This window comes from Candoia aspera, chromosome 8 (assembly GCF_035149785.1).
Source record: "Candoia aspera isolate rCanAsp1 chromosome 8, rCanAsp1.hap2, whole genome shotgun sequence".
Taxonomy (NCBI): domain Eukaryota; kingdom Metazoa; phylum Chordata; class Lepidosauria; order Squamata; family Boidae; genus Candoia; species Candoia aspera.
In genome coordinates this window covers 49625552-49647478 of record NC_086160.1, presented here as the reverse complement: position 1 = coordinate 49647478, position 21927 = coordinate 49625552, and the positions used below count along the sequence as shown (strand labels likewise).

Sequence of the window (21927 nt, the reverse complement as noted above, 5' to 3'; positions counted from 1 at the left end):
TTACTAAGCCAGGCAGCACAGAACCTTTGCATTTTTAAATATATTCTGAAGTCTCTACAAATAAAAGGCACAAAATAATGTAATATACAGAGTGAAAAGTGAATAAATGACTACACAACAGTTGAAATCTCCAAGAGCCAAGCAACCAAAATTACTATAGGTAGCCACAGGGGACAAGGAGGGCAAGTAACCCACAGCACATGCTGCCAATAATTAGCAATCAAACCAACATGTACTAATTCATTTGACACCATTTTTGTGTGAATTTAAGCAACGTAGAGGATGCTCATGAACAAATGCACATCTTTGAGGTTACCTCTAGCATTCTATCTACTTTTCTTTTAAGATTGATACACATTAACCCACCAGCATAAAATCCAAGGCTATTCTGCCAGCAGAGCCCAGGTTTTTCTGGAGTTACTCAAGGACTTTTCTAAGAAAAGAATAAGACAGAACCAAGGACAGTATGGTAATCTCTGTACTTAAGAGATTCATTGTGAAGAATGGATTAAGTACAGAAATGCCCTCATCCATGTATTTTCATTCCAAGGGATTAAGACACATAGCCAACTGGATGCCATGATGCATGTTGCTGTTCTGGGAGCCATCTGAACCACAGGTAGGTGAAGTTCCATTTGGTGGGACGTCCCAAAAGATGGTAGACAGTGTTTGATATGGTGCTAGGATTTATTTCCCCTTCACATTTTGGTGGAAATAACCAATAATATTATGGCACTTGTGGAAAAGAGCACTGGTAGCAACTGAAATGCCAATTGGGATAATCCCGGTTTGTCACCCACAGACTAAGCTCACACAATGACTTGCAATTTATGAGCAATGCAGCGGTTGCTAATAAATTGTGCCTGACTAGTTGCCCCACTTATGTTAGTCCCATTATTTCACCAAGAAACTAGGGTTGATACTTGGTGACCTAGGCAGCCAACTCTCAACCTTGCAGCTCACTGTCATCTTCCCCTGATTTTCTGTGAACCACATGCAGTACCTTAGCATGCAGAAGCACCCACCTATGCCTGAATTCTCCATCATGGAAAGTGCTTCACCTACTACATCTTCACTCTACCCCCACTAGTATACAGATGTTGCAGTAGGCCCAGAACTTTTCATGATGGATACAGCACTCTATCTCAATTAGATCAAAGTCTGAGATGAAGTGGACATAAATATTAAGACCTGTTCCTTATAGCAGTCCCCAAACTTGCTCACTGCATCAATGATATGAGAAGGCATCACCTACCTTTTGAAATGAAAGGAACTGGTAGTCTGGGCCAGCTATATAGATGAGGCATTAGAATACTGGTAGCCCCAAACATGCTGAAAGGTTGGCCATCCAAAATCATCATTTATGCAACAGCATACATGTCAAATCTGATGCCTTTGGACCACACTGATGTTTTATGCTTGGTTCAACCACTGTGCAGACATATTCTTTCTCTAGTTAGTAACATGGGCTACCTAGTGCTACCAGGGGTGAGAATAACTCTTGGATGATGTTTAAACATCCTCAAAGTTGAAAGATGCCTGCTGACCTTTCACTGCTAACCCTCGGCAATCAATGTAATTAGCATAGCATGGGTTTTCAAGTACAAGCTTGAAGTGCTCTTATATCATGTGGTCCTTGAACCCACAACTTATCACCTTTGGTAGTAATGGACAGCCTCTTGTGTTTGGCTTACTATCACCATTATATGCCATGGATTTAGATTCAAGAGAAGACAATTCCTTTTCTTCCTTCACCCTTATCCCCTGACAACAGAGGAAAGTGGTAACTGCCTAATCAAAATCACCATCTCCTCAGTTTGTGCAGGTGGAATAGCTTCTTTCTCCGCACTAGGCTCCTCCTCAGCCTCACACACAACCATGACTGCTGGTAGCACCAGCAGGAGGAGATGCCATTGTGTTAAAATCAAGCCTTCTTACTGCAGTTGCCCTCCCTCTTTCTTGACCAACAAACCTTGGCACTGCCATACAGTATTCTGTCTAGCCTTCTAACTGCCCTAGCTCTTCCAGCTATGGCTTGCTCAGTGAAATTTTTAGGCAGAGGCCGATATAATTTGGAAAATGTATCTAGCTAGTCCTAAACTAGGGATAGTGTGTGTGGTGGGAGCAGAAGCCTTAACATGAGCCTTTTTTTAAAAAAACAGAAAAAGTTATTCAACATGTACACACACACATCTAACAAGCAGTAGCATTATCAGTACCAGTCTATATTACACTGATTGGAATAATTAATTCCCCCAAATAAATCAGGACACCTTATTGAAGGGTGGAGAGAACGGGATATAATTTTATTCATTTATTTGTAAAATGTATATTCTGCCTTTGTCTCAAGAGCTCAAGACTGCTTCCATTTTATTTCCACAATTCAACCTTATGAGATACATTGAATGGAGAAGAGTGACTATGAGTTTCATGCCTAAGAATGGACTTGAACCTAAGTCTCCCTAGTTCTAGTTCAACACTTTGATTACTTCACCAAACTAGAACTCAAAAGGGGGCTGATTTGAAAGCAAAAGAATGGGGGTGGGGCTAAAATAACATCGGATTGGATTGGATTGGATTGGCAGGCAGGCAAACAAATATTTATCAGCAGCAGAAGCACAAGTCCAGTAATGAGTCGAATGGTCACTGGCAACAATTTCTTCCTGATAAATTGCTCCCTGATCAGTCAGATTCAGAATGGCTCCCTCTGTGCAGTCTGCTTAAATCCTGCTCGTTTGTTCCATACATCCATGCAGATCCCAGCTCTCCCCACCCTTGACCCTAAGCTGCTCTTCCATCTTTCCTACTGTAATGGCCTAGACAGAAAATATTAAAAGACAACACTGCTACTGCAGGAAGTAAGACAACTTCCAGTCAGAGCAGCTAAAACAAAGCAGAACACCCAGAACACTACCGAGACCTCTTACATCTCAATCAGTATCCAAAACAAACAATCCTATTTCTGTTTGTGTCCTGAATCAAATACCTGAAACGCATTTTTGGTTCAGGCACTTTCCAATTAAAACTACATGGTCTCTGTGCAGAATAGCATCCCTGAGTGTTTCCAAGTTTTAACACATTTATTTTTTACTATCAAATAATGACAGAAAATCACATTTTTGTCGATTTTTGTTGTTGTTTGTTTGGTGAAATGCCACCAAATGTCAGTGGTTTATTTCAAGGATTTTCAGGGGCTGCAAAATGTTCAAGTATGCATGTGGACTGCAGGCTTAGTGTTCAGAAGTACCAGGAATTCTGGATAAGAAAATGCATATCCAGCTACAGCGCTGAGTTTATCAGCTTAACTTTTAAATTATAGAATCTCCATTGATGATCCAATATGAGGTACTTCATCATGTCAAGGTATAATTTCAGTTGCAAAACTGTCTATTAATGTTCTGAGATACTTACATTTCTAAAATAATTTTGTGATCAGGTGCTAAGAACTGCATTCCAAAATTGTTTTCACAATGAGGCTATCTATGTATTCTGTCTTAAAAAACAGTAATGAGGGAAGGGAGACACAGAGAGAGATAGAAAGACAAATCTATCACAAGTTCTACCAAAATCAGATTATCAAAGGACTTAATTGCTTGGTTGCTTGCTCAATATGCCCATGATAGGGGGAAGGTTAGCTGTTCTGGAAAAAAGAGAGTACATAGATAGGAATGTAGGTCAGACTGAAACCACAGATGAGTGAACATGTCAACAATCTGTAAACCCTTAACTTCCTTTGTTAACACTGCCAACTTTGTGAGAATTAAATCTGAATTTTAGAAGAGGAATAAAAGAAAACAATATCTCAAGGAGGTAATTAGTTCAAAGCTCAAAATCTTCATGCTTCTGGATGTTCTGGGGGATTTGGTAGACATGTGTAAAAATAAGGAGATGGGATGACTGCTTCAGTTGCTTTCCTGTTCTGCATTATTATTTCCAGATTAAGTGAGGTTGGAAAGTGCATCAAGGGAATTCCATTTTTCAAAACTGGATAGCCTAAGTTGTGTTAGAAACCCAATAGCCTGCTTCTGAGAGGCATCAGGAGACTTAGCAAAGATTTATCACTCATCTATAGATGAACATTACTTACAAGCAGAAAGCATTGTTAATGAGGGCATATTACAATGAAATGATCAAATATTAAACATTTAGTTTCATGATTTTTCAGATATTTAAACATTGTACAATATATTATACAATTAATGTTCTTGGCAACTGATGATTATACTTGGTTAAATAATTTGGCATTTTCCAAAAATGTAATTAAGAAAGAAAATTGGCAAATCTAGTGCTCAGTTATGACATGGTACAACCTAGGAGAAACAACCTAGGAGAAATTGTTCTTGTTGTAAACTAGAAGGAGTTAATATTGGTTTGGTTTCTCTTCAGATCTGAAGCAAAATCTGAAGCTTGTTTTATGAAGAATCTGAAAGTTGAAAAATACAGTTTAAGCTGCTAATCAAAGAGCAGTATGGAAATAGCAGACACCGAATTTTTCCACATTCTATTAGACAGAAAACTAAAATTAGACTTATTTATCAGAATTTCCTTAGTAAATGGCATTCTGAACATTTACTGCCAATTTAAAATGAATTGTCTGCATTAGGTCTCCTAAACCATGTTATTCCCATATAAATTGTAATAAAATCCCATGTAAATTGTAGTAAAACAGGACATGGAATCAGTTGTTGCAAGGAAAAAGGCCTCTAGGTTTATTTTAGCCGAATACCTAAGCCGATGCTCATTCATGCTGGAATGCGAATCCAAACCTCAAGCAGTCCAGAAACTGCATCTGCATTTGACTGGATGCAAAACAGAGTGACAGTAAATTTTATTTATTATTAAACATGCATATCCACTCCCTCAAAATAGCTCTCAACAGTTTCAAACAGAATAAAATAAATTATTATTTATTTAAAGTAATTTTTCTTTCACAAGTACTGTATGTGTGCTTCCTACCTCTCTGGATCACATTTTCTGTTTGTTATACATATACATACATACATAATTTTTATTGAAAGTTTTAACAACAGTAATACGAACCAATACAAAGTAAAATAGAATGAAAAAGAAGAAAGAGAAAAGGAGGGAAAAAAGAAAAAAGCTAAAAGTGCATAAAGAAAGAAGTAGAAGAAAAACAGAAAGAAGGAAAAAAAGATAAAAAGAAAGATATAAAGAAGTGGCTTCCGATCTTTTTCACAGCAGTTGTAAGTACAATTATATTTTAACCTTCCTCTCTAAACTTATGTCATGACTCTCTTCTTTCTATAATCTATCCTGTCTAATCATCAAAACCATAAATCATTTTAAGTCCTTTTTTTTTTACGCAAAAAGTCCATAAGGGGTTTCCGTCTCTGGATCATATTTGCTGGAAGCAGAAGGGGCTACAGTGTTAAATTCTCTTTCTGCAAAGGAAACAAACTGCTCATACAAGCCAATTGTTATTCTAGTCCATTAACCAGCCAAACAAAACCCACTTATACTTGCTTCCAAGTAAACTGAAAATGTTCTTATGTTCTTTTAAATCAAGTGGTTTTATTGTGATGTTTTATTTATTTTGCTATTGTATGCTACCCTCAGTCATAAGCATTGTTAATTAATAAACAAACAAAGTATGCATCTAAATGTGTAAATAGATAATAGGGATGATATGTCAGACAGATATAAAATATCAGATTTGTTTGTTTTATTTAGGCAAAATTAGAAGATTTTGTTTTCTTAATTTTGACAATGTTCCAGGGATTTTCTAGTAGTTAAGGAGGAATATCTACTAGCACCTGGTTGTTTAATGTACTAGGTAAATATTTAGTTTTTCACAGAAATTAAAACATTATTTACTACATATTCTATTATTTTTCTCATTTACAAGTTCTCTGTGCCTGCCTTTTAGAACAGATGGCAATCAGATGTCCTGACCCTGATGGCATTAAAAACTTTTACCCTGGGCTTTGGGCTAGAAGTCAAATGAAGCATTTAGAGGTCTTGTTGATGTGTATGTAGGTAGTGACCCAGGCATGATAGGTTTAGGGATTTTGTTGATATTTTTATTGTTTTAATTAGTTCTTCAACACCTGAAGTTGTATGTCAAATGGCAGCTATACAAAATGAATGAATGAATAATGAATACATACATAAATACAGGAGTCATGAAGTAACTATTGTGGAATTAAGTTAAAGGGAACTACTTTAGCCTTTCTTGTTTGTTTGTTTGTTTGTTTAACTTATTTATAAATGGCCCATCACCCATTGGTGCTCAAAATAAGATATACAATTCAGAAAATATGAGCAGCAATGAGTAACCCAGAGTTGATGGACAAAAGGCAGCCCAATCTGTTTTTAAAATATGTTCTTTAGAGAACCATAACAGATATGTTGATTTCCTGTCATATTTATGCATTTGTTTCCTTTTCAAAAATCCTCCTCCTCAATGGTCAAAAAAGTCTGTTCCACAAATGGTGATGTCCTCAGCTTAGCCCTATCTGGTTTTAGAAGAAAGTGTTTTATAAGGAATAAATACATTTTTATGGTGGCTCTTAATTAGGCTGACCATACATCCCATTTTGAATGGGACAGTCCTGTTTTTTTAACATTTCCAGACCGTCCCATCGTTTTAATATAAATGTCCATTTTGTCCCATTTTCTTAAAAACCGTACTTAAAAATTTGAACGTTCCCGCGAACCTGTCAGAATGTAGTCTGACTTTGAGTGGAAGGAGGGGGAGCTTAGCAGAAATGCTCAGCTCAGCTCAGCTCAGCTCAGAAAAGCCACAGAGCTCAACCCGGTGGGAAACCTAAAAAGAAAAAAACAGGATCAGCTGATAGGCAGTGATCAAAAGCGAGCCGATTGGCTCCTGCCTTGAAACAGCGGGAAGAAAAGAATGTAAAAGCACAGCCAGAGGAGGAACGGGGACAACCATTCACTAGACTCTCCAGCCCAGCCTTGCCTCTCACAAACGAAGGAATCCGAAGATTCCCAGCCTGAGAAAACCAGAGAAATTCCTGCCTGCCGATCCAGCCCATCACACAGCCCTGTCCCGTTTTGCCATCCCAATATCCCGTTTTTGTCTCAAGGAAATATGGTCAGCCTACTCTTAATACAACTGGTATTGCAAATATTCTTGGCTTCTTAACAGGGCAGTGCAATGCTTCAGATTCGGTCTTCAAAATGTGCTTCAAAATTTACAGGAGTGGAAATGTAGCATCTATTTGCAATACCTTGGAGCAGCCATGTATTTTCCAAGGATCATGTGACTATCTGCCATCCAATCCCAGGAACAGGAATGTTCTTTTAAAATAGATGCTACATTACACTCCTGCACACTGAACCAACTTTTGGAGATCAAATGCAAAATGCTGACAGCAGTATTACATTTATAGTCACTTTATTTAAAGTTTGTGAGTAAACAGGAAAACATTCATAAATATTTTATTTATTTATTATTCAAATTTCTATTACTGCCCATCTCCTCCCAAAATATCCAAGCCTTTAGCTTATACATTGCATTTATTTCCATTTTTCAAAGTTATAAATATATCCAACTAGAAAAACCTAATTTTCTCTTGAAGTCAAATATACATGTAAATCAAAAAGTAGAAAATTAAACACACATACCTGACTACATACAAAGCAGGACAAATATGTAGGTCCACTGTGAATGTCATAATGATTATTGTAAAGTGCTCCTAGAGCTTGAAGTGCTGAACATTTCACAGTTCAGAACATTAAAGTTGCACTATTAATACATGTCAAGCAGATGGCAACTGTGCTCTCAATTACGTGGAATTTCAAACACTGTTACTTTATATAACAGTGGAATGGAATATTATCTATGTACCTGGAAGTGCAGCCATGTGGGAAAACAGGACTCAATTTTGTACATATATGCCTTATTTTGTAAGTTCTATAGGCAGGTAAGTAAAGAATAAGGAAGAAATTATATCCAACCCCATGACAAAGTTTCAGCTTGCAGGACTGTAGAACTGTCTCACAATAAAAGATACGTGAATAGCTACTGTTATTTGATGCAACATTTGTTAAATTGCAATATTTATTAAAAAATAAACAGGATCAAATTCCTATTTATATTTATCATATCAATCACAGCAAATTATTAATACAAGAAATAATCTCTCATATGTCACAGATAGTTCTTTTAATTACTATATTCATATATCCTTAGTAAAGATCAGGCATAGGCAACTTATGAATTACATCTGATCTTTGAATCCCCTTTTTATAGTCCTTGGAGCCCTAAGGTACAAGAAAAACATGTATTTCTTCATGTTCTGCTGAACTCCTGGTGTCCATATAGTTTTATAGGAAACAGTGTAGACTTGAATTTCCACTATCTTCTTCTAGGATGTTCCCAGTTTAGCCTACAGCCCCAGCATGTCCTTGTCACCCATCAGATACTAGCCCAGGATTGATTCTGACTAGCTTTTTAAGAGATAAGCTAGGTACTGTCATCAAGCCAATGAAAACTGGCAATATTGTTTTATATAAAGCCTTTATCACCTAATACAGAGATTACAAGACAGAACAAAAGTCATATTGTTAAATAGATATCAGTATGGCTGGACACTGAGATGAAATTTTGCACAAATACATTTTATGTATTTGTAACTTGTAACAAAGAACTTGCTTTTCATTACTAAACACAAATGTATGGTATCCTACCTTGCCTAAGTGTTTTATACTAATACTTCTACTTCATTGTAGTAAATAATTGTGCTGCTTCTCTTTTACTTTTTGCATATAAATCTTGAATCTAGAGACCGTTTTTTAAGAGAGCTATCCCAGCCATATACTTTCCAGAAATGTTAGATGAACTAAATGCAAATGAGAATATCCAGTTCAGAGGCAGACCAAAACACTCTATTTTGCCTTGTTGTATGTCCTAATTAACATTCCATAAAAATGCAATTAAAATATAAATATACAGTAAACATTAATTTTTGTTGCATGTCAATTCGTTATGTATTTAACCATACAAATGTAGTAGTACCTAGCTCTTGCTGAAACAATGGCTCATAATTCATGGCAACTCATCCTACTGATTTTAGTGGGAACAAGTTTCAGCTACTTTATACCATTTTTGGGGGGAACAGTCCTTTCAAATTGTAATAATAATAATTCTAAAATTAATAAATTGATCCTTTAAGCAATATATATTAGGCTTTTCTCACCCCTGATTTTTCCCCTACAGATTATACATCTGACTTACTCCAATTCTGAAGCATTTGCATTCTGGAGTTCTGATTTCCTTCCCTGGGCTATTAAGAGCAAATCTCTGTAGTGATAGCTTACTGTGCTTTTTTAAAATAATAAATCATCTTCTTATGTTTTTATCGCTTTCTAGTTTGAGTCTTTCCTAGTATTTGAACAGAGAGTTTAGAATTCATTAAATAAACTACCTGTGCATACAAAAGGGTTTTGATTGAAATATGGTAATAAAAATACACTCATTTATAATCATAAATAAAACCCCACTGGAAAGAAGATTAAAAATGTTTACTTAATCAAGGCAAAGGAGTAGTTTATACTGTATGTTCTCTTCAGTATCTATTGCTATTCTGACAGCTATTCCTCATACATACACATTTTTTAAAATTTATGATTACAGTCTTAGGCTTACATACAGCCTGATCGTATGCAGACATTTCTTTCATATAATTATGCATGAAGTTGCATTCTTAAAGTCATACTATATGCAACACCATTTCTGCATTTAAACAAGCATGCTTTATCCAGCTGCTTTTATTTGGACAAAAAATACCATACAAAATTGATCTTGATCTTTTCATTTTGACTGGGATTCTCACTGGTTTTCTGCTGAAAAACACTCCTTCCTAAATGCTTTTTGCCATTAAAATAAACAGAATTATAGAATTCCAAAACATCTTAGAATCACTGTTACACAATCCTAATAGTACAATTGCCAAACATTAAATTAAAGGCATTATATGATACATTACATTAAAACTCCACCCAATTCTTATTTTTAAATCAATGAGTAAATAGTTAACATATATGACATATGAAAATAAGAATTGTTTATTTTAATCCTATTAGCCTATGGATTTATAGTCCATTTTATGATTACTACATGAAAAATGATAGACAAAATATACTTTATTTTTCAAAAGACAGTCCAAAATAGCTTCATACTTATGGTATTTTTGTGTATGTCATAAAATACATTGCAATATTATCTTCTGTACTGAAAACGTAACCAGAGTTACAAAAGTACAATCATAGAACATGTTACATTTGTATTAATAACTGAAAGCATTAATTTGTAGATGTACCTATTCTTTCTGTTTTTAAGTGAGGAATGGCATGATAAATAACTGCTTGATAATTAAATTAAATTAAATTAAATTAAGCCTTCATCCAAATGGCAAGATTCAAAAAGAAGACTAAAAACAATCCTTTCAAAAAAGTTGTACAATTTTTAAAAATAATAATGCAAAATGGCTTTAAATGAATGCACAAACAAGGCATGATTTCCCCCTAAAAAGCTCTACTGTAACAGAAGCTGGAACTCAAATGTTCTGTGGTTAAAGCTGTCACTTCATTCCATGAAAGCACCACAAAGTGAAACATAGCTCTGGCATTCTTTCCTCTCAATTTAAGCTAGATTTTTGGGCTGTTTTCTCTAGCATGTTTCTTCAAACCAACAACCAAAGTCTAAAAAATTGCCTCTTATATGGTTTTGAAGAATATAATTACAAAATTAAATTTTTGATTATGTGTTTATTCACTAATCTACACCCTTTTTAAAAGGGCAGGACAGACTTGTAAATACACCAGCATCATTCACTTTGAAGAGAGTTTTGTCTTTAAGATCCACATGTTTTACATGGAATTTATAGGATTAAACTCATAACCAAGTCATCAGTTTTTTAAGACAGGACCTATATCTAAAACACAGATTTCCAGATTTGCATTAATTTATTAAAGTTTCAAAGACTGTCTTCAAAGCTGCTGAACAATTAAATGAATTTTAAGGGCTTTCTGGGAAAAGCTTATCTTTGGTCACACAACAGAAACTGCAAATATGCGTGCATTTATGTGTTCAAGTAAATAAATTTAGAGATACCAAAGTTCAAAGAAAAATTAAATGTTATCTACTTGTAGTAAAATGAATAACAAATAACTACAAAGCACTATATCATAATATAGAGTGATAAGATTCAATGACTGAATAAACAATGTATCTTTCTAGGCACTCATAGTCACAGAACTATGCATGTCTTAAGTTATCATATGATACCAATGATAATCAAAGTATTAATTGCAAAAATTGATCCAGAATTCCTGAAGTTATTGTCATAATAAGAAATGGCATAAACAATTATATTCAAGATTAGTTAAGAAAACAGCTAGAAAAGTGATTATCAATTCGCTACAAAGTGATAGACAACCCAAAATATGAAGGAAAATAGTCAAATCTTGGGTTTTAACTTCATTTCAACACTATTTACAATAAATGGATCTGATATTAGTTTAAGTCTAAACATAAGGGATACTTTCATTTCTATGTCTGGTGATTTCTTTATTAATATCTTGATCTGTTGCACTAGCAGTTATGATACTGCAGACAAATATACCTGTAATAAATCTTGGGACTGATAATGTTAGAAAAGATTTTAGAGCTACATCTAAAATTATTCTTTTTAATCTTGCATTATTTACATTCATACATACATACATACATTATGTGTGCACACATACATACATTACATACATACATACATACATGTCTTGTATTCATCATATTTTTTAGTTTTAGGCTTTGGAATGACAGTTCAAAATAATAATAATAGTAACAATAATAATAATAATAATAATAATAATAATAATAATAATAATAATAGGCATTACAATACATGGAGATAGCAGAATAGAAGAGAAATAACTGGAGAAAATCACAAAATACAAAGACCTGCAAATAGAAGTATGACAACTGTGGCAAAATAAAGCAAAGGTAGTACCTATAATAATAGGCACCTTGGGTGCAATTCCAAAACATCTGGAGCACCACTTGAACACCATTGGCATTGACAAAATCACCACTCGATAGGTGGATAAAAATGCCAAATCCAGTCTAAACATCTGGCTGACTGTGCGACCAACCATAATACAATGACAGTAGGATAAAATAGATTGCATAAGATAAATCATAACTTTGTCAAGTAAACAAGCAGCTGTCTGCTGACCAGTTGGCACAAATTGAATGAATAAACAAAAGAGGGCACACATTTCTGTTGAGACTGACCAACAACAATCAAAATGGCAGTCCTGGAGCTAAAATTATACCTGTCCAAATATATTTAATTTTTATAACATTAAAATGGAATTAGCATAAATTAATTTCATAACCAATAAGAATATAGCAAGTGGCTCAGATGGGACTATACATAATACAGTAGATTTTGGGTACATATTGAGTACATTGATGATCTATGACTCACAAATTTTAGAGAGAAATATTTTTCAGCTCTATCTAAAGATATCTGGGTTTGAGCCTAAGATGTTTTAAATATATTTGTAATCAACCACCATAATCAAATATAATCGATAATAAATGACTAATTATATAAATATATAATTGATATAGATTATATATTTATACAATTAATGTGGACTATAAAGCATCAGGCAAACAAACCCCTATATAAGAGATTCTTAATTCCTAGAATTTGATGGCTTCTAAAAGTACCACATTTGTGTGCATATATTTAAGCTCTAAAACATAATTTAATGAGTGTCCATGCAGTGTGACTAATTTGAGTACCCATATTACAAAAATACATTTGATTTTGTTGCCTTATTTATCTTTTTTTCCCTCTGTACTAATGTTGAAAAACTGAAGCCATTATGTTTTTCTTGTCACTCTGAATATTTATAGATTATGCCAAATATATTCTCATATCTATTTATTTATCTACCTACCTACCTATCTCTCTTGGCATTTACTCAAAGCAAAAAATAGTTGAAATATCAGCAATTACAACTAAGGGAAAATTGATGCACTTTCAATAGAACATACCAAAATAAGAATCTATAAGAAATATTTCCTGTTGTCAAAGTTCTGCAGATTTTGAAAAAAAGATAATGCAAAAGAATAGTGATTGTATGCTTCACAAAATAAAAATATTCTGGAAGGATTCAGAACTAAAATATGTCCTTCAAATTATCATATATTTCAGTTCATTGCCATCATAAAGTGAGCAGAGAAAGTCAATAATCTGTAACCTCTCATTGTTTTAAAAAATCCCTCTTTAAAAAAATCCCTCTATACTAACAATGTCATTCTTTTTATAATGGCAAGATAAGTTCAAAAGTATATTCTTATTAGAAATATGGCTGTTAAAATAAATGATAAATCGTTGCTATAAATGACTAATTATTGATTTTACAAGATACATTTGTAATAGGAACATTATAACATTAATTACATGTATATACATTTGGTATATAACATGGGGTATATAAGTTAAAATGAGCTGCAATTGTAAATGCAAGACTGTAATGAACTACAGTACTACAAGGTGATGATGGAAATGTAAAAGATGAAGATGAAACTATTAGCCATAATTAATCACAATATTTCATTCTTTGAGTGCCTATAAGATTCAGCTACTGCAAAATATGGTTCAATTCTGCAAAAGCTTTAACAAGAACCAGGCATTATGAATATATTGCATCAATCCTTCCATGCCTTCCAAAAAATTATCAGATCCAATTCAAATTGCCATTTTTGACCTATAAAGCTCTAAGTGGTTTGTAACATCGATAAGATGGAATATCTTTTCCCATATGTACTTATTCTTCTCTCTTTGTAATCTTTAAAAGGTTTTTCTCATATGGCCCTTAATAAAAAGTTTGAAGGTAACCATGGAATAAATGCCTTTTTTCTCTGTCTTTGGAATGCCTTTCCTATACACCTGCTACTCCTTTTTGGTGCCAGGTGTCCTGCTGCCCTAGGTTTTATTATTAATTCCTGTCTCTGATGCTATCCACTTGTTACAGCTATTATAATAAGTGATGTATTTTATTCTCACTATACTGATATTTTCCGTCAAACTGTTTTCTACATGCTGTTTCTAAAGTGTGGTTTCCATTGTTCTAACTGTATTCTAATTTATACAATGTCTAAAAGATTTTGTCTCTGAAACATCTGGAAAAAATAATAAATATTACTAATAAAAATGTATCTTCACAATCTGCTTGAAGTAACTATACAAGCTGACTCTGTATTGCTATTAAATTCACATGAACATCCTTGAAGGTTACATGATTATATACTCAACTAGATTCCTGAATGCCTCTTCCAATATACATTTCAAAACTATTCTATAATTTTCTAACTAAAAGCAGGTTTAAAATTATAGAATTATCCTGTATTTTCCATCAGCTTTTGTCTCTAAGTGCATTGCTGGATACTTCTTTAGTGTCATATAATATTAGACATGCAATTGAGTCTTACACATGTTGACTCAGAAATAAAAGTACTGTATTCATAGGACTGCAGCCTAAGGTTATGCAGACATATTTTGAAGTAATCCCATTAACAGTGGCAATTTATTTCTGAGCAGACATGCAAACAATTGGGCTAGTCAAACAGAGATGTTTGGGGAAAATTATCTGAGATAAAATCTGATACTATCCACTTGCTGCTGGAAATTTTGGTTCAGGTATCAATATTAGAACAGCAAAAATGTGAACCACTCAAACTGAATCTGAAATCATTTTTACAGAGCTGAGCACAGAAAGTAACCAACCAAACCCTTGAAAAAGTTGTTATGATTGGAACTTGACCCCATAATAACATTATAACTCCTCTACTCTATCACTAATTCAAAAATAAACAGGTTTTGTTTATAAAATCTTTTTACTGTGAAGATCTACATTATACCTTAATGAAAATTTCACATACTCATGTTGGTATATTCTTTATTTTTAAAAAGTGGTCAAGAATAACAATAGAGCTGAAATGCTACAAACAGAATCGTCTGGTCCTTATCTTAGCCCATCTTTCCACAATGACCCACTACTTGTTTCAAAGCAGCATTGTCTCCCCACCCCTTTCCCCTTTCTCAGTAGTATTGCACTGACCTTGAAGGAAGTTATGATAGTTAATCACTAAAATATTAAATAGGTCCAGAACAAAGAATACATATATTCACCAATTATATATTATTTGAGATTGAAAAGTTGCATCTACAAGTAGTGAAGAGATATTTCATAGTCACACTTTCAATTCTGTTAAATAAAATGTGTAATCCAAGCCACACATATTTAATTTTCACTTCTTCTAGTAACATATGTTCAATTACTTTGTTTTAGTTGCTACAATTTAAAGCAGAGTTATTGCCAAAGTCAACTGCAAGGCTAATCCACCAGAATTTCCAAAAGATGCAACAGTGAAAACAATTTAAAAATTATCTAGAAAGGCATATTTATTTCTGCAGAATGTATGGTTAATAACAAATAATCCTATGCAGCAGGTCAATTCAAAACAAGATATAATTTTAAAGAAAATATTTTGTTTTATTTGTCTTTATTTCTTTGCATGTACCTTGTGTATATATATATATAAAAAATCACTTTAAACACAGTTCAAGATGAAACTGAAATTAATCTCCAGCACCAACTGTCACTGAAACTTGGAAAAGAAGCCAAAGCATTGAAAAGAATGTGAAAATTTACATCCCTGAAAATATTCTGGCAATATTTTTACACAACTGATTACACTTCAGCTTGAAAGTTTAGATTTTGCTTTGGATAGGCTGTGGATATGGGTAGAGGCAAGTGCCAGTATCCCATAAACTTTCTGAATGCCAATATGCCGCATACTGTAAGTTGGAAATGTATTTTTTGTAAAAGAAAAGAAAAGAAAAAAGAAAAAAAAACCTTTGGGCAGTTGCAGTAGAAATACTCAGTGTTCCATCTGAGAAAAGCATGTTTCTGTTGGATGGAAAGAGAACCAACATAATAATCAAACCTTCCATCCACCAAAAACAAAAAGCTTTTAGACAGGAGCCTTCTACAAACTCATTGAGGTTAGTTAACCTCTGCTGATTCGGATTTGTCTGATAGGGAACATTTGCTCAGTTCCTCACAGGTTACATCAAATAAACCGCAGGGCAGGGGAAAGGACAGGACAGAAAGTGGCTTTGGAGTGACGGGAAAGAAGCAAACCTTGTGAGCAACTCTGTGAAGTTGAAGCCATCCCGCACCACCAACTGGCACAGGAAAAGGTGAACTCTGGTTGCTCTTTCTCTTTCCTCTCCAGTGGCACACTGTCACGTTAGGGAAGGGTACACATCCCAAGCGAAGACAATCATGATTAAGACTGGCAGGCACATTTGTCTCATCAAAAGACTGCGGAAAGCCAGCAAAAAACAACAAGAAAATAAAGAGAGACATGGTGCTACCCTGCTATTGGAAAAATCAGGCTTCAGGATTTTACAGATTTAAATTCTGAAAAGAGATCGGACCTGATCTACCAAGAGTAGGAGATCCTCCTTTAGGTCTGACGCTCAATTACATGTCACCTTTTTCAGAGTTATGTGCTGGGCAGTCTGACAGCGCAAAAAACCCACAGTGATTGGTTGCGGTTATAAAATTGAAGAAGGTGGGGGGAACAAAGAGGTGAGAGACAAAAGCCAATGTAAGACAAGTTTCCAAAGATGCTGCATCTTCCCTCTCGCCCGCGCGCAGCCTCCCGAGAATCTGCGGCGCAGCGCTCCTCCAACTTCCTGGGGCGGCCGTTGGGGCAGGCAAGGCAGGGCTCGAAGCAGAAGCCCAGCTCCCACTCCGTAGAATCAGGAGCGAGACCCGAGCGCAGCAGTCCTGGCTTGCCGTACGTTAAAGCAAAGACACCATCCCGTCAACTATTCTAAAGCATTAGTAAGATCCTGCCCAGTAAACAGTTTAGCCCAGAGGCTCAGAACTGGGGTGCCCCAAAGCGTCTCTGCTCTCGCGGAGGCGGCTACTGTTGGCGAGCGATCTCAGCGGCGCGCGATTCTCCTCCAGCCTACGCACCCTGACCCGCCGTGGCCGCGCGAGAAACCTTGCCCGTTCTGCCAGCAGGCGTTCCGCTTACCTGAAGGGCCAGCCTGGCTTGGCCCGGGCCGACCTTGCTCCAAGTTCTTCAGGCGAGGCGCCTTGGCTCCGAGGAAGGACTGAGCCCGCCCGGAGCGCCTTGCTTCCCAGGAACAGCGGGACAGGGAAACGAGCGACTTCCCTCGATGTCGTAGCCCTCGGCGCCACTCGCGTCGCCCTCGGCAGTTTGCTTTCTTGGGTTTCGTTATTTCTTTTTTAGCGGTGAGAAGAAGGGCAGGCAAAGGCTGGACAGACTCTTTCCATTCTTCAGGCGAGGAAAACTCTCCAGAGGTTGAGGAGATCGAGGCGAAATTGGCGCTGGCCGAGCGGGGAGAGGATCTCTTGGGAGCTTGACAGTGACGCCCAGCAGTGAGTCTGTTTTATCGTTTAGGCAAAACCCCAGTCGCGGCGGGAAAGGCGTTTGTCCGCGCGGCTTACTAGTTCTCCGCCTGCCCGGCTGGCTGAGTTAAAACTGTGGTGTTCGCACTGAATGTCACTTGAGTGCAGCCTGGAGGAGCCTCTCCCCCCAGCATACGCACACCCCGCCTGCTGCCTTCCCTCCCCGGCCCTGCAGCCACCACACACGCTCACTCGCACACGCAGCGCGCGCCGGGCCACCGAGCATCAGCCAGGCGCCTGGGCAACGCCCGGCGAGGTCCTCTCACAGGCACCTTTTCTCTCTCGTGCCAGTTCTCTGAAGGGAGGGCACGCAGCCCACCCCTCACACGCTCTTAGGCGGGCTTAACCCCGGGAGGGAAGGAGAATTCTCCAAAGCCTTTCTTAAGCAGTGGCAAGCGTATATTCGCTTTACCTCTTACTAAAGAGGTTCCTGTAGTGCGGCGCTTAACCCGTTCCAGTGCCAGCCCTCTGGCCCCGGGCAAACAGTTGCAAGCAGGTGTCTTTGAGACATATGACCTCAAGTGGGACATCCCATCCCAGGAAATGAGAAGGAGTTGGTAAGGCTGCAAGACTGAAGCACAATTCAAATCAACTATCCCCATACCAAAAAAGGGAAACATTAAAGAATGTTCAAACTATCGAACAGTGGCACTCATTTCACATGCCAGTAAGGTAATGCTCAAGATCCTGCAAGGTAGACTTCAGCAATTCATGGAGCAACAATTGCCAGATGTACAAGCTGGGTTTCGAAAAGGCAGAGGAACTAGGGACCAAATTGCCAATATCCAATGGATAATGGAAAAAGCCAGGGAGTTTCAGAAAAACATCTCTTTCTGTTTTCTTGACTATTCTAAAGCCTTTGACTGTGTGGACCATAACAAATTGTGGCAAGTTCTTAGTGGTATGGGGATACCAAGTCATCTTGTCTGCCTCCTGAAGAATCTGTATAACGACCAAGTAGCAACAGTAAGAACAGACCACGGAACAACGGACTGGTTTAAGATTGGGAAAGGAGTACGGCAGGGCTGTATACTCTCACCCTACCTATTCAACTTGTATGCAGAACACATCATGCAACATGCTGGGCTTGAGGAATCCAAGGCTGGAGTTAAAATCGCTGGAAGAAACATTAACAATCTCGGATACGCAGATGATACCACTTTGATGGCTGAAAGCGAAGGGGAACTGAGGAGCCTTATGATGAAGGTGAAAGAAGAAAGTGCAAAAGCTGGCTTGCAGCTAAACCTCAAAAAAACCAAGATTATGGCAACCAGCTTGATTGATAACTGGCAAATAGAGGGAGAAAATGTAGAAACAGTGAAAGACTTTGTATTTCTAGGTGCAAAGATTACTGCAGATGCTGACTGCAGTCAGGAAATCAGAAGACACTTAATCCTTGGGAGAAGAGCAATGACAAATCTCGATAAAATAGTTAAGAGCAGAGACATCGCACTGACAACAAAGGTCCGCATAGTTAAAGCAATGGTGTTCCCTGTAGTAACATATGGCTGTGAGAGCTGGACCATAAGGAAGGCTGCGAGAAGGAAGATCGATGCTTTTGAACTGTGGTGTTGGAGGAAAATTCTGAGAGTGCCTTGGACTGCAAGAAGATCAAACCAGTCCATCCTCCAGGAAATAAAGCCAGACTGCTCACTTGAGGGAATGATATTAAAGGCAAAACTGAAATACTTTGGCCACATAATGAGAAGACAGGACACCCTGGAGAAGATGCTGATGCTAGGGAGAGTGGAGGGCAAAAGGAAGAGGGGCCGGCCAAGGGCAAGGTGGATGGATGATATTCTAGAGGTGACGGACTCGTCCCTGGGGGAGCTGGGGGTGTTGACGACCGACAGGGAGCTCTGGCATGGGCTGGTCCATGAAGTCATGAAGCGTTGGAAGTGACTAAACGAATAAACAACAACAACAATTTTCTAATTAAACTTGCAGCTGCTTGGGTGCAGTGTTTTCCCTTGTCCTCCTTCATTTCCATCATAATCATAATCATCTTGATTTTAATGATGAAAGAAGTTCCTGCGCTCCCCCTGTTCAGCTCTGATCCATGATATTTTTACAGTGAGATGCCAGAGAAGGACTTGGGACTTTGGGTATACAAGCAACAGACCAAAGAACTGGAGCTTTATCCTGAATGCCTGGAACCTATTGTCACTTTCCATTTTAAAATTAAAGTGATCAGCAAATCTTACAACAGTCTTACAAATCAAATAAGATTTTATAACATGGAATAACTGTTTCACCAGGTTCCAGGAAACAAGTCAAAGATGAGTTTAATTTGTTCTGCCTAATAGAATTAGAACTGACAGGAAGCTCTGGCGTGGGCTGGTCCATGAAGTCACGAAGAGTCAGAAGCGACTAAATGAATAAACAACAATAGAATTCAATACAGGCTTTGAACAAACATGTTATTGCATCTAATTCTGTCTCAGGAAATTTTAAGTCTGAGTCCACACATCCACTATTTTGCAAATCCAGAATCCAAACACGTTCACAGTAAAACATATAGCCCAGGCCATGAGTTTGCATAACCTTGAACAGTAGTATAGTTGACAAGCACTAAACACAAAATAGTTGTTTATGCTCAAGTCATCCAGTTTTCACTGCAAGCACTTTTCAGTCCAAACAGATACAAAGTCACTCCACTAGGAATTTTATGAACTGATTTCCAAATTTTCACATTCATGTAGCATCAGATAAGAAGAAATAACTATGACTCCAATACCTAGCCTCCCAACTTCGTAAGGTACTGTCACACCAAAATAGACCATATGCTGGAAAACTTTTGCTTTGTGACTTTTTCTGAATTAGTGCCTCTTTGCCAGTATGTGTTAGAGCCTTTGTGAGATGGTTTATTGTATCAGCTGGTAATAAATTCTGGGCAGAATTTTGGTATTATACCTTCCTCATAAAGAATAGAAACTGTACTTAAGCTTCTCTTAGTCACGTTTTGTTGTTTATTCGTTTAGTTGCTTCTGATTCTTCGTGACTTCATGGACCAGCCCATGCCAGAGCTTCCTGTCGGTCGTCAACACCCCCAGCTCCCCCAGGGACAAGTCCATCACCTCTAGAATACCATCCATCCATCTTGCCCTTGGTCAGCCCCTCTTCCTTTTGCCCTCCACTCTCCCTAGCATCAGCATCTTCTCCAGGGTGTCCTGTCTTGTCATTATGTGGCCAAAGTATTTCAGTTTTGCTTTAATATCATTCCCTCAAGTGAGCAGTCTGGCTTTATTTCCTGGAGTACGGACTGGTTTGATCTTCTTGCAGTCCAAAGCACTCTCAGAATTTTCCTCCAACATCACAGTTCAAAAGCATCAATCTTCCTTCTCTCAGTCTTCCTTATGGTCCAGCTCTCGCAGCCATATGTTACTACGGGGAAGACCATTGCTTTAACTAGTCATAAGGGGTGGATATTGCTAATGTCAGAAAAATGGAAGAAAAAAACGGAATTATATTCAAGCCAATGTATGTTAAGCCTCTTATGATTTCTAGTTGCATAAATATATAATTTACATGGCTCAGTCTCAAAATAGATCTGAGTTTGTTTTATTTATATAAGCAATATATAAATGGACCACATACATAGACTTGCATTCATTATACAACAAAAGTACCTGTAAAAAAGAATTCCCAGCTCATTCTCAACAGTGTGAATAAATAGCATTGTAACAGACAAATGTATTAAGTCATCTGAAAGCAGGTAAAAGAAGTTTATGTTTTCCATGACTTACACACACACACACACACACACACACACACTAATTTATGATTAGTTTCTTATTCAAATTACTGTATGTCTACTTACCATAGTGGGAAAAAAAATATCAGCTTCACAATACTTTCCAAAGATGTCAATTTCTGCAGATGTTTCCAGTTTGCCCACTTTTATCATTACATTTTTCTAACTTAATTAGATTTGAAGTCCTGGCAAAGTGTCTGGGAAATTATTACAAATGGGCGTATTTGTAGTGAAGGAATAGTGAGGTATATTCATACAGTATATCCATAGAGTACATATTCCAGAGACTGTGTTCTTCATGAATCTCAGTTCATAGGATTGTTGCAGTTTCAGTAAACCCTCTTCCTTGTCTTCATGCCATTCCCCATCCTCCTCCAAATGTCAAAGTTTTGCCATCTATTTTGTACTTATCTGGTTAAGCGGCAGAGGCAACAGCAGCAGTGACAGCAGAAAGCTTTGATTCAAGACTTTTGTCTTCCCTGGTTCCTGCTAGAATGGCCTAAACAGCTAACATTCTTTGTTAGATCATCAGGCTTCCCGATACATACAAAGTAAGGCAGGTACTCTGAGAAAAATTCTCAATTTCTTCCTATTTCCTGCAATGCTGTCCTAAGAGAAGTAAAACTGCCAAAGGAGAAGATGAAAGCCAGGAATGTCTTCCT

At 37.0% G+C, this 21927-nt stretch overlaps 1 protein-coding gene across 1 annotated transcript in view; it reads right to left on the bottom strand.

The window, feature by feature from the left end:
- Positions 1–17570, bottom strand: part of NDNF (neuron derived neurotrophic factor) — a 36754-nt gene extending 19184 nt beyond the window's left edge. Inside the window, exon 1 of the mRNA XM_063310315.1 lies at positions 17114–17570. The gene's annotated coding sequence lies outside the window, so the exon portion shown is untranslated. The remainder of the gene's footprint in view (positions 1–17113) is intronic.
- Between the last annotated feature and the right edge of the window lie 4357 nt (positions 17571–21927).